General features: G+C 52.6%; 1 protein-coding gene across 1 annotated transcript in view; it reads right to left on the reverse strand.

Moving 5' to 3' along the window:
* The window catches only part of SYNDIG1L (synapse differentiation inducing 1 like), a 17,506-nt gene extending 12,026 nt beyond the window's left edge, over positions 1–5,480 (reverse strand). Inside the window, exon 1 of the mRNA XM_057372075.1 lies at positions 5,312–5,480. The gene's annotated coding sequence lies outside the window, so the exon portion shown is untranslated. The remainder of the gene's footprint in view (positions 1–5,311) is intronic.
* Between the last annotated feature and the right edge of the window lie 411 nt (positions 5,481–5,891).

Below are 5,891 nucleotides of genomic sequence, written 5' to 3' on the forward strand. Positions count from 1 at the left end.
CCGCACAGCCCCGCACACCGGCCGCTCCCGACCCGCCCGACCCCACACCCGCAGCGCCTCGGGGCAAAGCCTGGGCCCGGCGCCTCTGCGTCCTAATCGCTGGGGACGGCTACGGTGCCTCAACACCTCATGGCTGGCTTTGGCTCCTCTGGTGTGGGCACGGCGTTGGCCCGGAGTCTGAACTCTCCGAGCCTGACGGGATGCACTTCGCCGTGCCCCTCAGGCACGGGAGATACAGGAAGGGCTCATCGAGCCGGTGATGCGGAAAGGAGGAAGCATGGATGGTGATGGAAATAAAGCACATGGTGCTGTGGGTGGCTAGGTGTATAATTAGCAGGTTTGGGCTCTCTCAGCATCCCTATTTTTAAGCAGGAGATGCAAACAAGTAAATAAGGTGGCTGTCAGAAGTTTCCGCAGGCTGTCCTGTGTACATGGGATCAGGGAGGAGAAGGGGCAGTTCCTGGAGCTGCCCTGTTGCTGGGGGGCAGCAGAGTGGCCATGGGGTGCCCAGTTGAGGCAGAGCAGAGTGGGTGACCCGGCCGGCAGCATTGGGCCAAAGAAGTGGACCAGGACAGGATCACAGATAGGCAACATCCTTGTGATGGTTCCAACAGCCTGTCCTGTCTGCCTCAGATCACCCCTAACAGGTTTGCACCCAAATAACCAGCAGTCCTGCAGCACCCTCAACATTAAACCCCAGTGAGGGGCTTTAAAGGGGCACATGATGCCAAACAAAGCTGATGGACAGCTCTCACCAGAAGCCTCTTCACTTTCCTGTGTGGGGACCCAGCAGGGTTGCTGGGAGGCAGTGGAGATCAGGATAATGACCCTGAGGTGTGGAGGCTGCTGAGACTGTCAGCATCTCCTGTCCTTTGAGGCATCAGCCAGTGAAGACAGCTTTGGAAACTGTTGGGCTCTCACTGCTCATCTCAGCCAAAAAATACCAGTGCAGGGTCAGAAAAGACTAATTCCCCTGCCTGCTAGAGCATCTAAATCACTGTCTGGGAGAAACATGAGCTCAGACTGGCCTTCAATCTCCTCTTCCTCAGCTCAGGACCACCCTAAAGAAGTACCCTAAGGCTGCTCTCTGGGGAGAGGGGCATTGGCATCCTGCCCTTGATGTAATAAACATACTTTGAAATATCCATGCATACAGAGCCACTGAGAGCCAAACTCACTGATACTTGGGCTCCAGTGCTTCCAGCACAGAAGCTGCCCAGTCCCTCGTCTGAGATCAGGCTCCTTACTCAAAGTGCCCAAAGGGACAACAAGCATCCCACTGGACTGCTCACAGAGGTCTCCCAAGAYGTGTTTATTATCAAGACATTCTGCTGCTGGAAGATGCACAGAAGCTCTTGCCGGCAGATTGTAATTTTGCTCATGGCTGATTTTCCTCTGCTAATGGCTACAGTCCTCAATTTCACATCAGGTTTTCTCTGTCACTATTTATACCCAGTATTGAACTGAACACAGTATGGCTCCTAAATGGCTCCATGCTCTTCTCCAAGCAGGCAKTTTCACCGATTTCCTTTTTTCCAGTCCCATCATCTCTACTTCAAGGCTCTTCTCCTGCACAAGTAGTCCCACAGGCCATTCATGGCTGCTGTTCCCTTGGGACCCTAAACCCCATCCTCCCCACAGACCAGTTTGAGAGCAGCAATACCCTGTGCTGGAGCAGATCTGTGCCTCATGCTCCCCTCCAGGACCAGCCCTATTCCCCTTGGCCCTGCAGGGCCTGCCCCAAGGCCATGTGCAAATCTGCTCCCCAGGGATGCTTTTCCTGCAATGTCCTGTCACCCAGTACAGAAGTGGTCAGGCAGATGGGACCTGGCTTTCTGCCCGGTGAGAGACTTGCACTGTCTGAAACCAAAGTGGGGACAGGGAYGTAACATTCAAATTGGCAGCAGTTGTCGGGGGGACAGAAAGATGTCCTCCCCTTCACAGCTGGGTKTTGCTGATAGAGCGGCTTAGCCACAGCACCTAACTCCATCCTCACRTCTCCCTGAAAATCTTCCTCTTAGCAATTGAAGCTGGCAATGTAAAGCATCTTTTAAAGACTGCTCATTTGTCTCTGTTTAGAACATACCCATACTCAAATGATTCATTACCACCCTGCAGACTAGTGCATGCAGGCACCCTCCTTTCTCCACTGCCCTGTTTATTTTATCTTCATCTCCCTGCCTTCAGCTCAGGGCTATTTCCACCTTGCTTACTGTTTCCTGATTCTCCTGGGGATTCATAAGGYTTGTCTGTAGTTCAAATGTTTAATTCATTTGCCAATGATCTGCTCTTTTTTAAAAAATGAACTTAAGCTGTGGAGAGGACACCTTTCTAGCTCACTTTTCCAAACCCTAAGTGTCCAAAAAMCAGTGTGTATTTATCAGCAGCAAGCTGATTTCCTGGTCCAGCAAATACGTGGATTGTTGTCTTCCCATCTGGCCAACATGTGCAGACCCAGACAAACTTCAAGGTGTTAAATTATTACTTGGGTCAAAAGGTGCAATCCAAACCAGATGTTGAGAGTATCTTCCATATTCCAAAATTCCATATTGCCAAAGAATACTCAAGTGGAGATGTGCCCTCTGAGTTTAAGGAGGGGCAGTTCACACTGGTTTATTCTTAGGAATATGTCAGGAATATGGCGAGAGGAATATTCTTAGGTTTATTGTCAGGAATATGGCGAGAGGAATATTCTTAGGTTTATTGTCAGGAATATGGCGAGAGGAAAGGCAGCAGCTGCCCCCAGCCATCCCACAACCCTTACTCATCCCACAGTATTGGACTCCAGGATCATGCAGAGGATTGTGCTAAATTTTTTTCCACATACCATGGAAAGAACTATTGCAAAACAATGTCACTTTTTTTTTTCATGACCTTATCAAGTTGCCTTGCTGAGGGTCCCTCTGGGCTACTCCTTCATTTGCTGTATGGATGCTTTCCCTTTCTTCCTGACTCATTTCTCTTCCAAGCCCATGCCACCACCTTCCTGGGTCACGGCTCAGGTTGTTCCTTGCACCCGTCCAGATTCATAGTGTGTTGAAAGAGGCAGCTCTGTGCTGAGTGAGCTGCACTGTTGGTCCTGTGTGGACTGAGCAAGAACATTCTGCACATGGTGTTTCCCACCCAGCACCCTGCTGTATGGGGACAAACCTCAGCATCACCCTCTTGTCCTTCCCTACCACCACGGAAGTCATAGACACCAGAAGAGATTTGCAGAGAAACCTCTGCCCAGCTCAGGAGCAGCACTAGCGTCTCTGTCAGATGTGGCATCAAATCTCTGATGTGCCTATTTTTGGGCCAATTTATGGGCCAATTTTTGGGCCAATTTTTCACACCAGCTGTTGAGCTTCCAGACATATAGCTTGGGGACAAATCCTGCAACCAACTCGTTTTCAAAATATACCTGAAGTGTTTKATTTCAAAAGGAAGCTGGTTTAAGTGATGCACCCAAAAAACGCTGGGGACCATTGTAGCTTTCCCTTCCAGGCTGAGCAGTGTTTGGTTTTGCTTGGTTTGCTGCCTTTTTCACTTGACATAGTAAAAGCAACAGAAAGACAATTTGGAGGAAACCTATAATGGATTTTTTTCCCCTCTATAATGCCGTGGCTTGGCCCTTCACTCAGAAAAGTCAATCATTTGCCAATCTCCAATTCTACAAATAGAGAAATTCTATCTGAAGACCTTACCTGAAATAACCACCCTGAAAGCAGTAGAGTTGCAGCTCCTGCAACAGGTACCTGCCAATCACAGGCTCAGGTCCAGGGCTTTAGAAATTWGGCAGGAAGTGGTGGTGGGGGTGGGGGAAAAGAAAGAGCAGAGCTTTGGCTACCTGTTGAAGTCGAATATGGTCCTGGAAAGGTGTGAGTACATCCTAACACATGCRGAGGGGCTGTGAGGGGGGCAGACAAACCAAAATGGCCTGAAGTKCCCAAGCCAGGGGCCCACAGACTGCTCTGACGTAAGCTCCTGGGCCAGACAAGATTGGCCCTTCTGGGGCTTGCTCCAGGGAACTTGTAGGTGGTAGAGGGGAATTTTAATGGCTAAATTTTTGCAGAGTGTTTGGTCACTTCTCTGCAAGTGACGGTCTGCAGGCTCAACTGAGGGAAGGAAGGAGTTGAGTACCACTCAAAAGCRGGGATCTGCTGAACAAATTCAGCATGCTGGAGCTGCAGCAAATTACTCATTCTTTAATAATGGTGTTTATTACCTGCCTCTGATGGTGGTTGAGGGAGACGAAGTGAAGTGGATTCAGCTCCCCAAAGCTTTAACTCTGCCAGCCGTTTTCATGACACAAGAAACTTTGCCAGAGAAATGCAGTCACTGCATTTTGGCTTGGGTAATTTCTTCTCCTGACAATCTACAAAGTAACCAGCAACTATTCCCCAGAGACCCAGAATAAAAAACTATTTTTTTTCCTTGTGTGCGGCCGGTAGGCTCAGACCCCACTCTGCTTATCCCTGGTATTTATATAGCGCTACCTTCCTCCAGGGAGAAAGGTTTTTACTGGTGGCAGATCTCAAGCTAACAAAAAGGGAAATTTATCTTTTGTAGAAGCAAAACAAGCAGCCCAGAAAAATTGGTTTTGGAAAAGCAGCACAGCTTTTGTGAAACCCGCAGCAGCTTCGGATAAGGAATTATAAACAGACACTGGGTAGAGATGGAGGGTGCTTCCCATTGAAACTCCTGAATGTGTAGCTTTTTTCCCCAAACACAAAATGGGGGGGGGGCGTCTGCAAGGCTATGGGGAGATGGTGCTGCTCAAGGATGCTGTCTTGTCGGCACAAGTCACAGCACCGTCAACAGCAGTCTCTACGAGGTCCCCGGACTGTCCCCCTACCCAGCTGCATCCCAGGGATGGCTGGCAGTGGCGTGGCTCCCGCCGGCTGCTGAGGCTTCTCAGCAGAAAGAAAACCACCCCCAAACTTCAGCTGGCGGCTGAGCTGCCATCCGGGGATGGAGTCCCGAAGGCAGGCTGTGTCCAAGGTGTCATAGCAATTGTTCCGACATATCCGGCATCCAAAACTTTGGTTGAAATCCTTACATTTTGGCCACCTCAGAGCTTCTGACGAGGTAATTTGTCCTGGTTTCTCTAGGTTGTAGCCTTTCATCTTTACATCCCCCACCGTATTTTCTGACCGCCCCTGGGGTGAACTCGAGCTCGGAGCGGGGCTGCTTTTCCCTGGGGACGTGCTGCCATCCCACTGGAGCAGTCTGGGGACGCCGGGGACGAGCTCCCCGACCCCCCGGGAACGCCGACCGCCCGGCTGTCAGCGGAGCTGTCCCCACCCGAGAGCTGTACGCGGGTCCTTACCTGCGTGTCGAGGAGGGCTCACCAGCCAAGTTGGAGCACCGGCGGCAGGAGTGGAGCAGCGGCGGCTGGCATGACGGCGGCCGGCAGCRGCTCGGCGGCCCCGCCGCGGCCTGTGGCCGGGTGGGCGCTCGGCGGCCCTGCGGCGGGCCCGGCCGCGGCCGTGGGGAGCGGCGGGAGCGGTAGAGCCCCGGCCGGTGCCCGAGTGCGGCAGCGCAGAGGCACCGCGCGGTGCCGGCGGGGAGCGGCGCAGCGCTCCGGCTGCGGCCGGACGGCGCTTCACCTCCGCGCCCGCGGAGCCGCGCTCGCCCGCTGGTGCGATCAGCGGCTCGAGGGCTGGCTAACGGGAACTGTGCCGCTGCTCCCGACGTGACTGCTTCTCCTGCTGCTTCCGATAACACGGCACAAACTCTCTCCTTTCTCTYCGTATCGCTGCATTTCCCAGGGCACAGCCCTTCCCACTCCCCCAGCACGGGAAAGACCCAGTGCCAGCGAGCTGAGTTTAAAGGAAAAGGATAAAAGCGATTTCTCGCTGCCCGAGCCGGTGCTGAAGGGACAGGCAGCCCTGCCTGGGGGCTGCACT

The sequence above is a fragment of the Malurus melanocephalus genome, unplaced genomic scaffold (genome assembly GCF_030028575.1).
Source record: "Malurus melanocephalus ecotype Western Australia unplaced genomic scaffold, MMel_1.1 scaffold_0, whole genome shotgun sequence".
NCBI lineage: Eukaryota > Metazoa > Chordata > Aves > Passeriformes > Maluridae > Malurus > Malurus melanocephalus.